At 60.7% G+C, this 18340-nt stretch overlaps 1 protein-coding gene across 2 annotated transcripts in view; it reads left to right on the top strand.

The window, feature by feature from the left end:
* The first annotated feature begins 1274 nt into the window (after positions 1–1274).
* Positions 1275–18340, top strand: part of LRRC4B (leucine rich repeat containing 4B) — a 42244-nt gene continuing 25178 nt past the window's right edge. Inside the window, exon 1 of one of the 2 annotated variants that reach the window (XM_061139893.1) lies at positions 1275–1402. The gene's annotated coding sequence lies outside the window, so the exon portion shown is untranslated. Of the gene's footprint in view, positions 1403–16521; positions 16788–18340 lie in introns of those variants that run through there. The other variant, XM_061139892.1, reaches the window with a different exon arrangement.

Here is an 18340-nt window from a genome sequence, read left to right as displayed (position 1 = left end):
AAGACAGCCCGTGCAGAGCCCGGACTCCGCACTGAGATGCGGCCGCCCTGGTCCCCCGGAGAGCCCAGCGTCCTCATCCGGAAAGTGGGTATGAGGATCCTCTCTCGGGGTGCTGAGTGGGGAAAAGGTGACGAGGCGGGCACCCCGCGGGGGTTTAGGTCCTGCCCAGGCCCCTGCCCTCCCTCCCCCAGCCTGCCTTCACGGCTGTAGCTGCCAAGCTCCTTTCTCCGCTGCCCTGGACTCCCCTCTCCCCCGACCCCTCCCTCGATGTCCGTCCTCTCATCTCCGTCCGCTTGGTTTCCCCGGGGCTCCCTCTCTGTCCCTACATCCCCCCCCAAAGCTCCCTGACCTTTCCTTCCGCCCTGTCCCACCTCTCCCCTCCCTCCTCCCTCCCCCACTTGCCCGCTCCCGGGGCTCCTCCAGGCCCCTGACCATCGCTCCCCTCGCGGTCCCTGTCCTGTCCTCTGCCTGCCGCTTCGCTTCTCCCCAGCTCGGCTTCCTCTCCACCCCTTCGCTCTGGCCTGCCTGCCCCCGCCCCCCCCCCCCCGTGCCCTCCCGCATTCGCCCCTGCAAATATTTACCAAAGGTGCGCTAGGAGTTTCTCCTCTCCCAGCCTCCCATCCCAGGCAGGACAAGCTCGCCTCCCTCCCCCCTTCCCTCCATCCTTCCTGGCTCGTCCCCCGGTCCCTCTGTCTCTTCCCCGTCTCCGTCTCCCCCGTCGCTTCACCCCTCCCCTCCCCCCACGGCCCTCCCCCCCCCCGTTTCCTCTCTCCCTTCCTCCCCCCCCCCCCCTTCTTCCTCTCCTCCCTCCTCTCCCCCCTCCGCTCCTTCCCGGGCAGCCTCCCCCCTCCCGGCGCCCTCCCTCCCCTCCCTCCCGCTCCCCCTCCATCATCAGTATTCCGCTCCCGTCTCTGCCGCTCTCGGCTGCTCCCGGTCGCTGCCGCACCGTCCGAGGCGGGGGCCGGGGCCGGGGCCGGGGCCTGGGGGGGGTGGGGTGGGGGGAGAGTGGCGCCGGCGGCCCGAGGAGGGAGGGGGGAAGGCAGGCAGGAAGGCTGGAAGGAAGGAAGCGAAGAAAGAAAGAAGGGAAGAAAGGAAGGCAAGAAGGAAGGCGGGCCGGCGGACCAGGGCGCCGGGCCGGGCGGCGGGCGGGCGGGCGGGCGAGGAGGCAGAGCGGCCCCCCACCCCCCGCCGAACCCCACCGCTGCCGCTGCGGAAGCCCCCTCCCCATCCAAGAGCCGGGGAGGGGGGCGCAGAACGCGACAGCCCCGGGCCCGGCCGCAGCCCCGCCCCCCCGCGCCTCCCCGCAGCGGGCCTCGCACCCCGGATCCCGTTGCCTCATTGGGGGGGTCCTCCCCCCGTAGGCCGGGCATGCTGCCCCCCGGAAGGAGCCCCTTTCCTCGCTGTGAGTAGCCGCCGAAGGGCCCGGGCGGGGGCGGGAGGAGGAACCGCGGGGGGGTGGGGGTGGGGGGGGCATTCTCTAATTAGGGGACCGTGGTCTTAGGCCTCCTCCGGGATGGGGGGGCGGCAGAGGACAGTGGGCGGGGCCTGCTGGAGAGCAGAAGCCGGTGGGAGAGGCGGTCGGGTGGAGGTTCTTAGTTCTGTGTTGGGGGGTCGCCGCCGCCGAGGGATGGGGGGGAAGCACGTCTGGCAGTCGCTGCGTATCCAGCTGTGGGGCTGAGGATGGAGGCTTGCGGGGAGGGGGGGCTCGCTGGATGTAGGTTTGGGCCCCCTCTCTGGGTCGGGAGTCCGAGTTCTCCCCCCCCATTGCCCCTCCCACCTTCCACACCACTGCTGCTTGGGGTGGGGGGGCACTCCAGTGATGGGGAGGGGGGGAGAGGCGGGCACGGGGTTTCCTTGGTGACCGCGCCTGGCAGGAGCGGTTGCCGTGGCAACCGGGGAGAACCGGGGAGTTTGGGAAGTGAGAATGGGAAAAAACGGAGGGGTGACTGGGGAATGAGACACCCCCCCTCCCCAACCTGCAGCCCTTCTCTCTCGGGGGTCCCCCAACCCCGACTGAGGGGCCACCGAACCCCGGTCTCTCCCTCTTCCCAAGACCCCCTTCCTTGACCCCATTCTGCTTCGTGGGGCCTTGCATCCCCAGGCACGTGTCTCTCTGGGACCACTACCTGCACCCCACCGTCCTTAGCCTTCTCCGCTTGGGGACCTCCCCTCCCCCATTTGCTGCCCTCCCAGGCCTTCCCTCCCTCATACGTGCTCTTCTAGGACCTTCTAACTGCTCCTCATCTTCCCCTCAGGATCCACTCATCTCTCCCCCCCCCCCCACTCCCTACCCCCATCTGTCACTCTCTCCCCGATATCCCCCCTTGATGCCCTCTCCAGGAGACCCCAACTTTAGCATCTTTCTCCTCTAGCCCCCAGCCCCTACCATGTTCCCCTCAGGACCCCTTACCACTTCCCCTGTTTAGGGCCCTCACCTGGGCAGGGGTCTGGAGCACCTCTCTAGCACTCCCAGACTCTTTCACTCCATCTTGCTCTGTCCGGGACCCCCTTCTGTGACCTTTCTTCACTCAGGGCCTCCATCCTCGCCTCTTCACTTCAAGGGCTCCCCCAGCCCCCGTTCCCCGGTCCTAGGGGCCTCCTCTCTGGAACCTCTCCTTCTCCAACCCTCGGGTTTTCCCAACTCCCCTTCAGTCCCTGGGAGCCCGAGACCCAGGCTCTGTCCAGGGTTCCTCTGTCCAGGGTTCCGCCCACGTTTTCAAGCCCCCACTTCCGCAGGCTCCTCCTTTTCTCAGGCCAGGGGTCCAGCCACTCTCTCTGCAGGACTCGGGGTCCTGAGGCCCAGGATGCTCCCTCGCCCGCCCAACCCTAACTGGTCTCTGGGCACTCACTTCTTCCCCCTCCCTCCCCACCCCCACCTCCTCCGGAGCCCCGGGCCCTTCTCCCCGCCCCGCTCCCTGCAGCCTCAGACCGGGCTTTCTGGAAGAGACTTTCTCAGGGTGAGGAAATCCCCTGGGGAGAGCCCAGCTGGGAAGGGGGAGGGGGCAGGGAGCCTCAGGGCCGCCCCTCGGCCCCCTCCCCACCCCCTCCCCAGCTGGGAGCTGCAGTCGAGCCTCCGCAGCGCCCCATTGCTATGCGCCTCACATCCCGAGTCCCGGCCGCGCAGCCGCCAGACAGGAACTCGGGCTCCGGCGGCAGCTGGGAGTAGCCTTCGTCGCTCGCTCCTGGTCCAGGCCGTGGGCAGCATCCTCTCCCCGCTTAAAAAACTCCCCGCCTCCCACTCCCGACCTGGGCCAGGATCGGCCTCCTTCCCTCTTCCTGTCTCCTTGATGCTCCTAACCTGCACCTCCTTTTCCCCTCCCCACCGTCCTTCTTCCCTGGGGTCTCCTCTGATCCTAGCCCCGGAGAGTTCGAAAGCACACTCAGGAAAGAACGACAGAGAGCAGAGCGGGAGGGATTCAGACGAGGCAAGGAAGGGAGGGAGACAGAGGGACAGAGAGAGGCACAGCCAGAGTGGGACAGGAGGACCCGACTCCCAGACACACACACAATTAGGGCGCATCGCCACGGGGCCAAACATACACAGAGTTACTTAATTTCTCTCGGGGAGAGAAGGGAACACACACCATCCTCACACACAGAGCCAGGGCGCAGGCGAGGCAGAGACACAGGGAGCCACAGACTCTGGGAGCGCAGGGACAAACCCAGGGCACAGCTGACAAGGAGCCCGGGGCACCCCAACACCAGAGAGGTGCAGGGGGCGACCAAGGCAAAGGGTCCAGCCTGCTAGACAGAGTCAGCCATCAGTGGAGGGCAAGAGGGGGAGTGGGAGACAGACAGAGGAGTGTGTAAGCAGAGGTGCACATGGGCGTGTGTGCACGCGCATGCACACAGAGTCATTCACTCGCAGCCAGAGTCTCAGATGTGGAATCAGACAGACCCAGTTAAACACTCGGCTTTGGTGCCCAGAGCCAGGGAGAAAGACCGGGATACACAGAGACGGGAGGGAGAGACGTGGCCAGAGAGAGGCCCTCACACCTGGTAGCCCTGGGACCTCACACTCGCAGAGACACAAATGTAGAGGCGCGGAGGCGGTGGCTTCAGAGCTGTGAAGGTGCAACCCCATGTGATGCTGGTCTAGTCTCAGAGCCCAGCTCGAGGGGCCAGGTGTGTCTGTGTGTGTGTGTGCGCGCGCGCTGAAGGGACCCAAGCAATGGCCCTCCAACCCACCCAGAAGTTAGGAGAGTGCCCGGGTGCACCGAGTCAGAGAGCTCGGCGGAATTAAGACATGAGGTATTAGAGGGCCGTTGGCTCATCTCTGGAAAATGGAGGCAGGGTCCAGCGCGTGCACGCACACACAGGAACCGAGGCCGGTGGAGAGAGGCAGGTCTCCTGGCGGAAGCGGAAGCGGAAGCGGAAGAGCGGACTTCTCCGCGTCTTCCGGTGTCTGCGCCTCGCCTCCCTACCCTCTTGGCTCACCTGTCTCCTCTGTCTGGACGGTGGGCCTGCTCTCTATAGCACCCTTCCTCTCCTTCTCACCCTCCTTGGCCTCTCTGGCTGGTCATCTGCCCCAAGGTGTCACCTGGACCTCCTGTCTCCCATCTCTGCACCTCATGTCCCGTCCCACCCCTCGGCTGACCCCTCATCTCCCCCGACCCAGCCCAGTGCCTTCGCTCCTGGCTTCTCTGTCTGCCTTTGCCTCTATTTCCATTTCTTCTCAGCCAGGCCTCCTGCACTCTTCTTGTTTTATTCCATGCACTTGCCCTCCCACAACCCTGAGCAGTTACACTGGTGTCCTGAAGACCACGAGTCTTAATTCCCCCAGTACTTTCAAAGTGTTTAATGTGTTGCCAGCTTTTTTTTTTTTTTTTAATTAGAGATTTCACATAAAAAACTCATTCCCATCAGGAGAAAAAAAGTGTTTAACTATATGTGGTGATTTGTAACTAGACATTGTGGTGATTATTTTGCAAATAATGAATTATTATGCTGTGTGTTATGGTTGTTTAGTCGCTAAATCGTGTTCAACTCTTGCTACACCATGGACTGTAGACCACTAGGGTCCTCTGTCCATGGGATTTCCCAGGCAAAAATACTGGGGTGGGTAACCATTGCCTTCTCCAAGACATCAAACCCATGTCTCCTGCTCATCAGGTGGATTCTTTACCGCTGAGCCACCTGGGAAGTCCATTGTGCTATACACTTAAAGCTAATATAATATAATATTAAATTATATCTCAAAAAAAAATAGCCAGCTTATCAGCTTCTTTTGAATAATTCTCCCCCACCTCCCACCTCTGGGTAGCAATGGGCTGTGTTCAGGTACTCTGTTCTAACCTGCTTCATCTGTCAGTCTTCCCTACCCAGTGCTATAGTCGGCTGAGTTTTCCACCTCTGCTATTTTCTCTTCTCTTCCTCCAAGTGGCTCTTACCACCACCACCCCACACACATACTGTCTACACTTCTTCCCTTGGTTTTCTTCCGGAATTGGGGCTCTCTCTGCCTGTCCCTCTTGCTCCATCATTCTTTGGGGCAGTTTTGCCCCCAGCTCTGAGCCTCCTTGGAGCCAGGGTCTGCCTCCCTGCCACACCAAGGGAGGGAAGACTCATAAGACCACCAGGCTGCAGAATGCAGACAAGTTCTCCATGGCCACAGCCCCTCGAGGTGTCTAGAGCTAGCGCTGCATGAAGCCACCATGTTACAACCTGTCCTTGGCTGGCTGACAGCCAGGGTGGGCCCCAGACCCCACCCATGTCCCCCGTGGGTCAGGGTGCAGCCCACAGGCAGGGGTGGGCTCCCTGTGTGTTGGAGGAAGGGCAGGTACACACTGGCTCACCTGCTGCCAGTGCAGGTCTCAGAGGACACGGGGCTCGGTTCCAGGAGAGGAAGGGCTTCACTTGGTCTCATCTTGGGGTCAGGGTGACATGAGGTCCCCTTGGTGTCGTGACCGTGCTCAGACCCCCATCCATTGCCCCGCCATCACCCTTGTCGGGATGAAAGGAGAGTGACCATGTTTCCTCTCTGGCAGGGTGTAGGAAGCCTCTTCATCTCTGATTTGAGAAGCCCCCTCCTCTTTGCTAGGGAGAACCTCCTTTCCCTTCCCTTCCCAGTCCCTGAGAGTGGGGTGGCTCTGCCAGAGAGGGGGGTGGCGGGAGAGTTAGCAGAGAGGCAGAACGCCCCCTTGTTGCCTGGAAACCTACGTGCAACTGTTGTCATGGCAGGTGGAGGGGACAGGCTGCATCTGACACCTGAGAGATGGGCTGGTAGGGGCTCTGCAGGCGGGAGTCCATCCCAGGGGACAGCTGGGTCCCCAAGAGAGCTGCAGAGAGTGAGAACGCTGGGTCCTGCCCTGTGTGTGTGGAAGGGGGATTTGAGCAGCTTGTGGGTGACCCAGATCGGGAGGAGCGAGGGAGCAAGGTGGGACTGGTGCAGCGACCCAGGCCACCCCCTTCCCGTCTCCAGCTGGGGCCCCCTGAATCCCTCAGCCCACACTGTTGTCAAAGTGTTGAGCTTACGCCCCAGAGTTCTTGTTCAAACAGTGTGACAAGGGTCAGAAAACAGCGGCAGCCCCAACTCTCCCAGAGGGCCAACCCCAGGCAGTAAATGTGGAGATCTGCCATCCGCTTGTCTGGAACCCTCAAACACAGGGCTGGAGATAGTGATAAGAGCTGACATTCATTAGAACTTACCCTGGGCCAGACTCTGTGCGGGTCATTCCAGGCGGATTCGTCCTGTTATCTCCTCTCGGGAGTCCTGGGAGGGAGGCATGATCATCGTCACTAGTTTGACAAAAGGGGGAACTGAGGCCGGGAGAGATGAGGTCCTATGCCCAAGATCACCAAGCTAAAAGTGGCAGGACTGGGACCGCAAATCCAGGCACTGGCCACCCTGTGGATTGCCTGTCGCAGCTGAGACTGCTTTCCAGAGGGGGAAACTGAGACCCAGAGAGGGCAACGTGCTGGCCCACCAGGCCCCCTGAGTGGCAATTAGGATTGTTAATAATAATGATAATGAGATTGTTAATAATAATCAATTCAGAAGGTTAGACCTCCAAGGATTCACTGGAGTTCTGGTAACGCACGGGCTCCTGGCCTCCCAGTCTTGTTCATGCCCTTCAAACCCTAGAGGGGATAAGACATATCCTATCCCCTGGGGCCCATTGTCACAGATGACTTTCCTCGCCAAGGTAGGAGTGTCCAGCCGGGCCTCGGCGGGGCACAAAGGCCCCTCAGGCAATTCTGTGGGTCCCCTGGCCCAGTGATAAATGGACATTTTTGATCCATTCAGAAACGCTGGATATACATATGGGGGGGTAGGAGGTGGAGTCACAGTGAGAAAAAGATTTGTTCTTCTGACCCAGTGAGAATAAACAATAATGGTTATTAATTATTTACTAATAATAATGCTGGAAAAGACCCTGAAGCTGGAAAGATTGAGGGCAGGAGGAGAAGGGGGTGACTGAGGATGAGATGATTGGATGGCATCACCGATTCAATGGACATGGGTCTGAGCAAACTCCTGGAGATGGTGAAGGACAGGGAAGCCTGGCGTGCTGCAGTCCATGGGGTCGCAAAGAGTCAGACACGACTTAGCGACTAAACAACAACAATAATGATTGTTGTCACTACCACTGAAGTGCCCAGCACTAGACAGATCATCCTGAGTCCTCACCTGGGGGGCTGGAGGGGAACATGGCAAGAAAGCAGCGAGTCAGCGTGGACCCAGGTCTCCCTGACACCCATGTTCTTCCCACTCTGACAGTGTGACGCTGTCTAGGAGGAGAAGGATAGTCACGGTTACAGAAGAGTTTTATTGAGACCTTTCTATGTGTCGGGCACTGCACTCAACCCATCACAGATATCATCACAGATATGGGGCCACAGACGCCCCGTCATCCAAGGAAGTTGATTAGCTATTTTTCTCATCTTACAGATGAGCAAGCTGAGGCCCTGAGAGGCGATGTCCCCTTTCCAAGGTCCCACGTCTAGTAAGTGTGACAGTCGAGGTGCTAACCCAGGTCTGTACCGACCCCCCACCCCCAGCACACCCTTAGACAGGGCAGGCGGAGGGTTCGTTTCTCATCCGGAAATGGAATGTGGGGGTGGACCGCAAGCTTAGGGGGCCTGTGACTACTTGCTGCAGGACCAGCATCCATGGGAGGTGTGGGATCTCCACTTCGTCTTGGACCCACCGAATCAGAACCTACACTTTCACAAAGTCCCCGGTGGATCTGGACGCACAGACGTCTAAGGAACGTGCTCCTGTTCAAGGAGTTTTCAACTTCTGGTCACTGTTAGTAGAACCACCTCTCCCCCTCCCCTCTGCCCTTTTTTTTTAAATGTAGTAGTTCTGCACACCTTGAGATGGAAAACAGATAGCAACATCACCCTTGCAGGAGACAGCAAGGGGAGCAAGGGGAGGGAGGTCACACACAGGCTGGCTCACACCAGAGCCCTCCCTCCAAACTTACCCCCATGCACTCCTGCAAAGTCGGCAGTGGCCACTGCTTTGAAAGATACCAATACCAGGCTAGGTCCTAGTTCTCTCCTGGGTAGATTCAGTTCAACGGTGGTGTTAGCTCCTCCCCACCCCCAACATCCAGAGTCATGCAGAGTATAGGGGGCCTGGAGGTTCAGCTTCCTTCCCTCTCTGGGCTCCTACCTGGGACCAGGCGGTCACAGGTACATTGAGAACTTGGGAGTCTCACGGCACCTCAGTATGCCCTTCTGTGAAGTGGGCCCAAGGATCCCTAGCACAAGCCTGGCACGGAGTAGGCCTCATATGACAGGCAGAGCCAGCCTGGCTTGGGTGCCCTGCTCTCAGTCAAGTTTGTTTCTCCAGCTTTGATCTTCTCCAGAGTCCTTCCAGAGTGCTGTGAGGCTGTCGGGCAAGCTGTCTGAGCTGGAGCCCAAGTTTTGGGGACTCAGAACCGGTTCCAAGTGAGACTGAGCCTGAGCTGGGAGACACTGGGATGGAGACACAGGGATGGAGACACAGGGATGGCCTTCCCCCGACGCCCAACACAGGAACCACTACGGCCGCAGCCACGTGTGGCCATCGACATTTAGATTAATTTAAAGTGGGACTTCCTTGGTGATCCAGTGGTTAGGACTCCACCCACAGTGGCAGGACTTCCACTGCAAGGGTATGGGTTTGATCCTTGGTCGAAGAACTAAGATCCCACATGCCACAGGATGCAGCAAAAAATGTTTTTTTTTCTAGATAAATTTAAAGTAAATCAACAGTTCAGTTCCTCAGTTGCACTCACCACATGGCAAGTGCTCAAAGCCACACGTGCTGGTGACCACACCCAACAGCGCAGAAAGAAGGTTCTGGGGGACAGTGACCCATTCAAATACTGAACTGGTCCCACACCAGCTGGCAAACAGCTGCTGCTCTTTCCTCATCCCCTGCCCTCCCAGCCCTTTCTCATATGGTGCACGCGTGCATGCTAAGTCGCTTCCGTCATGTCCAACTCTGTGAGATCCTATGGACTGTAGCCCACCAGGCTCCTCTGTCCATGGGGATTCTCCAGGCAAGAATACTGGAGTGGGCTCCCATGCCCTCCTCCAGGGGGTATTCTCCACCCTCACCGCGAGGGACTGAACCCCTGTCTGTTACATCTCCTGCATTGGAGTCTACCCAAACTCATGTCTGTTGAGTCAGTGATGCCATCCAACCATCTCATCCTCTGTCGCCCCCTCTCCTCCTGCCCCCAATCCGTCCCAGCATCAGGGTCTTTCAAATAAGTCAGCTCTTCGAATCAGGTGGCCAAAATATTGGAGTTTCAGCTTCAACATCAGTTCTTCCAGTGAACACTCAGAACTGATTTCCTTTAGGATGGACTGGTTGGATCTCCTTGCAGTCCCAGGGACTCTCAAGAATCTCTCCAACACCACAGTTCAAAAGCATCAATTCTTCAGCACTCAGCTTTCATAGGGTACCTGTTTTCAATTCCCATTTCTCAGATGAGGAAACAGAGGTGCAAGGTGTGGTTCCCAGCAGAAAACTGGCAGCAGCCTGGGACGGGAGTGGGTCCGCTTCTTTCCCCACGCAACCAGCCGGACTTCACATCCCAGTTCACCCTTGCCCGTCACTCACTGGTCAGACCCCCTCCTGGGCCGCCTTGCTCCAGCTCTGAGCTGCTCTGTCACTGACATCCTGGGTTAGAGGAGGAAATGGGAGCCCAGAGAGGGGAAGGAGCCGGCCCAAGATAGCACAGCCAGCAACCGAGAGCACCCAGGCCCAGGGTCCCTCCACCAGCACCTCCCGCAGCATGGCGGGTCTACCACCTACAAGTAAAGACTGAGGTTGGGAGGTGTGTCTAGCCACCTCGCCATTCTCCTCCCCTCTCCAGCCTCTTTCCCCGCCCTCTCCACTTCCCTGGCTCTGAGAATTTGACCCCCGCCCCCGCCAGATGGATCAGAAGACCCAGGCCTCTCCTCCTGCCTCATCGCCTGCTTCTGCCACTGTTGCAGACTGGCGGTATCTTTTCCGTCTCCTCCTCTCCATCCCTGTGGTCCCCCAGCCCCAGCCTCATCCTATCCCCCTGGACCTTTGACCCAACTCATCACCGGCCCCCAGTCTCTCCCGCAACCCCAGCATCCACACCTCCGCCTCTCAGCGCGCTGTGGAGGCAAGAGGTCTTTGTAACCGAGCTGGACTCTGCAGATCCCCGGCTCCCATCCGCCTCTCTGGCCCCCCTGGGCTTTGTACGCAGGGGGTCCCTCCACCCCACGCGCCCGTCTTCACCCGCCTGCCTCGCGATGGTCCTGCAGCTTTCAGCTTTGCCATCACCTCCTCCAGGCCGGGGGGCGGCGCCCCTCGGAGACGCTCCAGGGCCTTCAACCCTGAGCTCACGCTCTCACTCAGCCCTTTGTGGGTCTCCCCTCTGGACCGCTAGCTCCCCCAAGACAAAGGCAGGTTCCTCTGCCCCTGCGGCCCCGGAGCCGGCAGGGAACCCGGCGGTAGGCGGCGCTCGCTCGCACCTCGGTTCCGCGAGGGTGGAGAGGCTCTGTGGAAGCCTGGAGGGTTACAGGCATCCAGGATGCTTCCGGACAGACGACCCCCATGCCTGAGGAGCTCACCTCCTAGTGCGCAGACAGGCAATCAGCAGGACCAGTCGTGATCCATCAGATAAGGTCGGGCCAGCTGATGAGGGTTTGAAGGGAAGGAAGTGAAGTGTAAGGGGTGGGATGGGGGGCGGAGGGCCGGGACACCCTCCCGGAGGTAGCATTGGAACAGAGGCTGGAATGGACACAGAGGCAGACACGCAGACCTAAGGAGGCCCGCTTCAGGCAGAGGCAACAACAGGAGCAAAGGCCCAGAGGAGGGAACGTGCCTGGGATGTGGGCGGAGCCTCAGGGGGCGGGGTGGGGGGGCGGTGCAGCCTCTCTGTAAATATCCCTTAAATGAATGTATGAAAGATCAAATAAATGACCCACCAGTGCGTCTCTGGGGGGTGTTGGGGGAAGACAGGAAAATATAGGCTCCCTTGCCCAGCAAGTCATCCCTCCCTAGCCCACCCCTGCCTGGGGAGCCTGGGCGGGTCCGGAGCTGAGACCCCAAATTGTCCCCAGCAGTTAGGTCTGGACCGCCCTATTTCCAGGGTGGTTCTAGCTCAAAAGTTAGGCGACTGTCAACTCCTGAGGCTTTAGGGGTGCTTTTATTTTAAAAGCATTAAGGACACGGACTGACTCAGAGGGACACACGTGTGAACTTGTTTCATCCATCCTTGAAGCCTATGCTTCGGTTACCCTCCGGCCTCCCCACCCTAACAGCTCCCGCCCAACCCCCCCCCCCCCCCCACCGCAGGACAGACATCCAGAGAGGGAAGTGATCCTCTCTGCCCGGCTTTGATGTCTCTCCACCCTCCTGGCTCCAGGCTCCTCTTCCCCCACCCCCCCACCCAGTCCCTCACAGTCGGGAAGTTCTTCTTTAGATCTAACCTCCATCCCTCTTGCTGCGACAGCAATTTCCTATCTTTTCTCTCACCTTCTGAACTTACCCCAGAAAAAAAAAAAAGTGAGTACGCCCTGACAGGAATGTTCCCTGCCTCCCTTTTCTCCTCGCCCCGCCTCTCCTGGGCCCCTGAATTTCCCAGCTGCCATCTGCTTGAATCCTCTTAGGCTCGATGCCCTGAGAGTTCTCAGGACTGGAGCTTGAGAGGATGGGGAAGCTGGTGAGGCCTCGGCCCACACCTCGAGCACCTGTGTCTCCCTGCCTCCACTTTCCCCCTGGATCTCAGCTCCCTCTCTAGGTTCCTCTGTTCCCCCTTGAAGCCTCTCCCTCTCTCTCCCCTGGTGGCTCAACCGGTAGAGAGTCCGCCTGCAATGCAGGAGACCTGGGTTCGATCCCTGAGTCACAAAGAGCCCCTAGAGAGAAGAATGGCAACCCACTCCAGCATTCTTGCCCGGACTTGGAGAAGTCCGTGGACAGAGGAGCCTGGCGGGCTACAGTCCACGGGGTCGCAAAGAGTCGGACACGACTGAGTGACTAGCACTCCGCTCTTGCCGCCTCCCCGGGCTCCCCTTGGTCTCTGCTTCCTCTCTCTGACTCTCTGTCTGTCCCTCTGTGCTCCTCACACCTCTTCTCCCCCGGCCCTCTCGCAGCTCTGTATCCGCCCTGTCTCTTGCACCACGTAGCGGTGGAGGATCCTAGCACTGAGGCTTCTCCAGGGCGCTCGGGTGAGAGAGGCAGCGCGGTGACCTGGCCCAGGGCTGGGGCTTGGGTTCCAATCCCAGCTGTCCCGCCTCCGGGCTCCATGACCATCAGCCGGTGCCTTCAGCCCTCAGGATCTGCTTCTCCATCTGGAAAATGGGCACAAGGACAATGACCTGCTCCTAGAGCCGTGGGGAGAAGCCAGAAGCTCCAGCGGAGGGGGCCTCCCAGGTGGCACCAAGGGGTAAAGAACCTGCCTGCCAATGCAGGAGACATTAAGAGACTCGGGTTCGATCCCAGGGTCGGGAAGATCCTCCGGAGGAGGAAATGGCAACCCACTCCAGTATTCTTGCCTGGAGAATCCCCATGGACAGAGGAGCCTGGTGGGCTACAGTCCATGGGGTCGCAAAGAGTCGGACACGACTGAGCGCCTTAGCACACACAGCAGGTGACAGCAGCATTCAGTCGGCGCCGGGCCCCCAGCGAAAGCTCATTGGAGCTCCCGCCACTATCAAGGGTGCACCCTGGCCAGTAGGGGTCACAGAAGGCTGGGCACAGTTGACAGGTCCCCCAGGAGGACTGTCCCTGCTCTCATGACAAACTTCAAGGTCTTGAGCCCCTCAGCTCTGGGGCGGCTGACAGGGAGGGGCCCCTTCCCAGCTGTGTCTTTGGCTGGTGACTTTGCTTCTCTCTGCCTCACCTTTCCTGTCTGTGAAATGGGGGTAAGAGCAGTCCCCTGTCAGAGGGCCAATGGGAGAGCTATGGTAAATGCTAGTCAGCCTGCCAGCCTGAAGCCCAGACCCTCAAATACTGACAACTGACCAGAGCTGGGTTGTGAAGGTGTTGAACAAATGCAGGGAAGAACTGTCTTTAAAGGGAACGAGGTGTTTGGCCTGAGGAGCCTAGGGGAAGCAGCTGGGAGAAACGAAGAAAATGCCAAGAAGTGGAGGTGAAAGGTAAGGAGGGGCTAGAGAGCCAGCGGGACCCAAGGAAAGTCAGAGGGAGCCCTGGTGGGCGAGACTGGAGGAAGGGTTGTGAGGGGGTCACCAGGGCAACTGCTGCGCCGAGGGGTCCCAACCTCAGTGATGAGCCACTGGGATCAAGGGGTAGAGATCTCGCTGGGCCAGATACATGGCAGACATTTGTGCGTGGTGGTGGCATTAGTCAAGGAGATGGTGTGAGTCAGGTGTGTACCGCATCCCTGATTTTGAGAACATGCTCAGAAGAGGGTTAGCCAGCACCCCTGTTAGCTGGGTCGGAGGGGTGTAACTGGGGCCAGGCGTCCCCTCGGGACACAGCGATGTAGCCCACACAGGTGGCATCCGAGGTGTGGCTACCCTCAGATTTGCCTGCTTTTGGTGGGTGCACACAGCTGCCCTGGGGACCTTGGGTAGAATATCTAGGAGCCGATCAGCCAGGTGGCACCACGGCGTGGGCGTGGGTGTCCAGCTGAAGGTGGCTGTGCTCATGGTATATGGATGTGCTGCCTCCACCAGGCTGGCCTCCTGGGATGGGAGGGAACGTCGGGATCCAGGACATCTAGGGGCTGAGCCTGAGATGTGCAGCCGGGGGATGTGTGTCTGGGCCGGGTGTGCAGAGAGGGGCATCTCTGGGAGGCATCAGTCGAGCATCTCTGGGAGGCATCAGTGGGGCACCTGCTGCTGCCTCCACTCGGTGTTCATTCAGCACCTACTCTGTGCCAGGCACCGTCATAGGTGCCGGGAACCAAACTGCACACAACAGACGCAGTCCCTGCCCTCGGGGCACTTACACTCAAGTGCATGGGCTTCTAAGAGGTCATCGTCGTTGTTGTTCGGTCACTTCGGTCATGTCCAACTCTTTGTGACCCCATGGACTGTAGTCTGCCAGGCTCCTCTGTCCATGGGATTCTCCAGACAAGAATACTGGGAGTAGGTTGCCACGCCCTCCTCCAGGGGATCTTCCCCCTCTCCAGGGATCAAACTTGCATCTCCTGCAATGGCAGGCAGATTCTTTACCACTGAGCTACCAGGGAAGCCCTGCGAAGCCCTGGTCAGAGGGTAACAAATGCGACATAGACAAAGCAGAGAACGTTCTGGTGTGAGCGGGGGTGCTGTGTGATGCAAGGTGTTCAAGCTGGCCTCACTGAAAAGGCGACCTCTGGGCAGAGACCAGAGGGAGGGTGGGACGCCTGAGGGTCCAGGCCGTGGGAAGAGCATGTGCAAAGGCCCTGAGGCAGGAGTGTGTGCCCGGATCCGGAAGCAGCAAGGGGTTAGTGTGGCCCGAAGTGGTTGAGTGAGCAGGGGAGCAGCAGAGGGTCTGCTGAACCTCAGTCAGGTTACACACACACACACACACACACACACACACACACACAACTCCCCTCCACCCAGACAAAGTGTGAGGGCCGCTGAGCAGAGCAGGGTCAGGACCCCTCAGGCCACCTGTGGGAATAGTCTGGGAGGGAAGGTGAGAGTCAGAGAGGGGAGACCAGTGAGGAGGTACCTCTGATCACCCAGGAGAGATGGTGGTGGGCATAAGAAGTGGTCAGATCTGCATTTACTGTCAAGAGAGAGCCATTTCCTGAGCCAGTCAGTCCCCCAGTGGCCCTGTGATAGATACTATTATTATCCCTGTCTCACGGTGTTTTTCTGCAGCTCAGAAAAATGAAGTCACTGGCCCGAGGTCACACAGCAGGTCCAGGATGCAAACCTAGACCCCCTGGTGCTTGATCTATCCTCCTACTACTGCTACTTGATGTTGGGGTCTGGAGGGTGGGGGTAGCGTTTGTCAGCATCTCTACCGGCGTCTGCACATAGTAGGGATATGGGAAAAAAAAATCTGTTGGATGGATGGATTCATCGACTGATGGATGAATAGAATGAATGGAAGAGGCTGCCCTGCCCATTTTGCAGAAGTGTATCAGGAGGTGGGTAGCAGGAAACCACTGAAGTCCAGAGGGAGGGGACTGCATCTGGGAGTGGGTTTCTTTGTGGTTATGAGCAGGGGTTGGCCCTCGGGCTGAAGGACTCGGGTGACCTGGGCCCGGGTTCGCTGGTATATTGGGGTGGAGGTCTGTACCCATGTGGTGGCGGGGGGCGTTTGGGGGAGCTTCCGGGGTGCTGAGGGGAGCGCCTGCCTGCAGAGAAGCCCTAGCTAGGTTGTCTGCACTCCGGGGGGGCAGGTGTGGGAGGGGGTGCTGTGGCCAGCGGTGGAGGGGGGCGGCCAGCGCCCGCCCGGCCTGGTTTTGCAGCCCGTGAGGTTGTCTAGACCACGAGGCCAGGCTTGGCACGGTCCAGAGCCCCCCTTCCCCCCCTTCCCCGGGCAGCCCAGCCTTCAACCTTCCTCCCCCGCTTCCCTCGACCTTCCCCGGCTGCCCAGAACCAATGGGTTAATTAGATAACAGAGCCTTTGATTAGCGGGGGAGGGGGAGGCCTCCGGCGCTAGGAAAGGGTGGGGGGTGGGGGGTCGGGCGAGGAGGAGGGAGGGGAGGCGCCCGCCCCGCGCAGGAAGCGAGGAAGAAGGAGTGGGGAGGGAGGGAGCCGAGGCGCACAGCTTGGCTCTGCACTGCCGTGTGACTAGAAATTGTAATCGCGGAGAAAGCCAGGGAGAGGCAGACGGAGCCCGGCCGAGGGAGACCGAGACGGACGGACAGACGGACAGAGAATCTGACCGAGACGCGCTCCCCGACCGACCTACGAGCGGGTGATGGGGGCGCAGCGAGAGTGAGGAGGAGATGGAGGAGAAGGAGAGGGGGGCCCGGTGGTCCCAAGGGCAGCGAGACAGCGAGGGGGGCGCCTGAGGAGGGGGTTGGGGGGCCCTGAAGAGGTGGGCGGGGGACTGGAGGAGCAGGGGAGTCAGGGAGAGAGCAGGGGGCCGGGGTCCCCGGGGGCAGACCGGAGGCGGGCGGAGGTGGGGGCGGGGGTAGCGGACCGGAGGAGGCGAGCCGGGAGGGGAGGAGGAGACGGTTGCTGCAGTGGCCTAGACGAGCCTCCCGGGGGGGTGGGAAGGGCGACTGGCGAGGAGGGGGGGGCGCGGGGAGACCCAAGAAGCCCCTGCGCCCCCCCCCCCCACAACCTCGACGGGAAACCCTGGAGGACCGGGGAGGCAGAGCCCCCAGCGGCTGGAGGCATGCGGAGGGGGGGGCCTGGGGCGCAGGGAGAGGCCCAGCGGAAGCCGAGCCACTGGGGTGAGTGTCCCTCGCGGCGTGTGTCGGGGGGCGGTGGGGGGAGACAAGGACGGAGAGATGGCGGAGGGCGAGGAAGGAGGGGAGGGAGGCCCCCGCGCCGCAGAAGCGGGTGGGGGTGGCTGCGGGCTGGCAGCGGGCGAGATGGGCACCGAGGCGGCGGCGGGGGGGGGGGGGAGAGACGCAGGGGCGGTTTGAACCTGGGGTGGGCGCTACCGGGCTCCCACCGCCCGAGGGGCATCGAGATCTGGGGCTTCCCCGGCCTCGAATCCTGGCCCCCTCGGGCTGCGCGGCCTCTAGGCTGGGCTGGGGGGGGGGGGTGCGGCAGGGAGGGGAGGGGGGGGACTGGCTTCTCACCAGTCTCGTGAGGTGGGGACAGGCATGGTGGGCGCAGGACGAGGACCCCACCGCCCTCGCAGGGCACGCAGAGAGGAGCTCGCAGCCCCCAGCCCTCTGGGCAGAAAGATGAGTCTGGGGTGTAGACCCAGGACCAGCCCTCCCCCCACCCCACCCCACCCCACTCCATCTCTCTGTGTCTCTGTCTCTCCGTTCTCTCTCTCTTGTCTAGCTGTTGCTCTTCCCCTCACACACGCGCGCAGGCACACGGACACACGCACATGCATTTTTTTTTTTTTAATCCGAGTTACAATGATGTTGGAAACCGCGGGCGGGAGCATGTGCGCGTGCGTGCGCACGGAGTGCGGGGGCCAGCCGCCCCGGGTCCGCGGGTCTGGGAGCGCGAGGGCGCGCCCCGTCACCGCTGAGGGTACGCGCGTTTGTGCAGACCGCACCCGCCCCCCATCCCCGGTCCCCCTGGCCTCCCCACACGTGGGAAACTCTCGGGTCCGCTGTGTTGAAGCAGAGCTCGCGGGCGTGGGCGCGCGCGCGCGTGTGTGTGTGCGCGCGCGCGCTGGGGATGGAAATGCTGCTTGGAAGAGAGGGCCGGGCGCCCCAGGGGTAAACCCAGGACCACAGTCCCCTTCTGCCGCTACCCAGCCAGCCCCAGGCTCCTCAGTGGCCTCATCCGTCAATTGGGTATCCTCACAGCTTCCTCCCGAGGCTCCCCGGGAGCTTACACAAGCGTGTGCAGAGTCTGGCGCAAGAAGGGGCTGACTCACAATTCCCAAGTTATTGTTGTTGTTGTTTTCACTGCGCCTGTCATGACTAGCCCATCTCCCTCTAGCCCATCTCTCCCCTTTGGAGATGGGGGTGGGAGGACCTGACCCCGCGCAGCCCACTGCCCTCCCAGAGCTCCGGGTGGGAGTCCCCGATCACCCAGCCCCTACCCCGGCAGCGGCTCAGCCATATCCTGCGGCAGCCACTGTCACAGGCCCAGCAGCCGCCCTCGTGGCCTCCAGCCCCTGCCACCCAAGGCCGCCTCCTCCCCCGTCATCGCCCGGCCTCCCCACGGGCTTCCTCCCAGCCTCACCTGCCCGCACCCAGCACTTACCCACTTGCCTTGTCTGGCACCTCACCTTCTCCTTCAAGGTCCCTCTTTGAGTCTAACTTAAATCTTTCCAGCTGCTGCCAGGAAGCGCAAGGGAGACAGGAGCCCC

This window comes from Dama dama, chromosome 4 (assembly GCF_033118175.1).
Source record: "Dama dama isolate Ldn47 chromosome 4, ASM3311817v1, whole genome shotgun sequence".
Taxonomy (NCBI): Eukaryota; Metazoa; Chordata; class Mammalia; order Artiodactyla; family Cervidae; genus Dama; species Dama dama.
This window is presented reverse-complemented; position numbering and strand designations above follow the sequence as displayed.